Source organism: Gracilinanus agilis, chromosome 2 (assembly GCF_016433145.1).
Source record: "Gracilinanus agilis isolate LMUSP501 chromosome 2, AgileGrace, whole genome shotgun sequence".
NCBI lineage: Eukaryota > Metazoa > Chordata > Mammalia > Didelphimorphia > Didelphidae > Gracilinanus > Gracilinanus agilis.
Window position 1 is genome coordinate 526,031,913 of NC_058131.1, and position 1,447 is coordinate 526,033,359.

Sequence of the window (1,447 nt, forward strand, 5' to 3'; positions counted from 1 at the left end):
TAGACAATATAAAATACTTAGGAATCTATCTACCAAAACAAACACAGCAATTATATGAAAACAACTACAAAACACTTTCCAAACAAATAAAACTGGATCTAAACAATTGGAAAGCCATTGATTGCTCATGGGTAGGTCGAGCTAACATAATAAAAATGACAATTCTACCCAAATTAATTTACCTATTTAGCGCCATACCTATCAAGCTACCAAAAAACTTCTTTACTGAATTAGAAAAAACTATAACAAATTTCATTTGGAATAACAAAAGATCAAGAATATCAAGGGAAATAATGAAAAAAAATGTGAAGGAAGGGGGCCTAGCAGTACCAGGTATTAAACTATACTATAAAGCAGCAGTCATCAAAACAATATGGTACTGGCTAAGAGACAGAGAGGAGGATCAATGGAATAGACTTGGGGTAAATGACATCAGCAAGACAGTGTATGATAAACCCAAAGAGCCCAACTTTTGGGACATGAATCCACTATTTGACAAAAACTGCTGGGAAATTTGGAAAACAATATGGGAGAGATGAAGTTTAGATCAACATCTCACACCCTACACCAAGATAAATTCAGAATGGGTGAATGACTTGAATATAAAGAGGGAAACTATAAATAAGTTAAGTGAACACTGAATAGTATACTTGTCAGATCTCTGGGAAAGGAAAGACTTTAAAACCAAGCAAGAGTTAGAGAAAATTACAAAATGTAAATTAAATGGTTTTGAACATATTAAACTAAAAAGCTTTTGTACAAACAAAAACAATGTAGCCAAGATCATAAGGGAAACAACAAATTGGGAAAAAATCTTTATAACGAAAAACTCTGACAGGGGTCTAATTACTAAAATATACAAGAAGTTAAAACAATTGTATAAAAAATCAAGCCATTCCCTAATTGATAAATGGGCAAGAGACATGAATAGTCAATTTTCAGGTAAAGAAATCAATAGTATCAATAAGTACACGAGAAAGTGTTCCAAATCTCTAATAATTAGAGAAATGCAAATCAAAAGAACTCTGAGGTATCACCTCACATCTAGCAGATTGGCTAAAATGAAAGAAGGGGAGAGTAATGAATGTTGGAGGGGATGTGGCAAAATTGGGACATTAATGCATTGCTGGTGGAGTTGTGAACTGATCCAGCCATTCTGGCTGGCAATTTGGAATCATGCTCAAGGGGCTATAAAAGACTGCCTGCCCTTTGATCCAGCCATACCACTGCTGGGTTTGTACCCCAAAGAGATCATAGATAAACAGACTTGTATGAAAATATTTATAGCTGCGCTTTTTGTGGTGGCAACAAACTGGAAAAGGAGGGTATGTCCTTCAATTGGGGAATGGCTGAACAAACTGGTATATGCGGGTGATGGAATACTATTGTGCTAAAAGGAATAATAAACTGGAGGAGTTCCAGGCGAACTGGAGAGACCTCCGGGAAC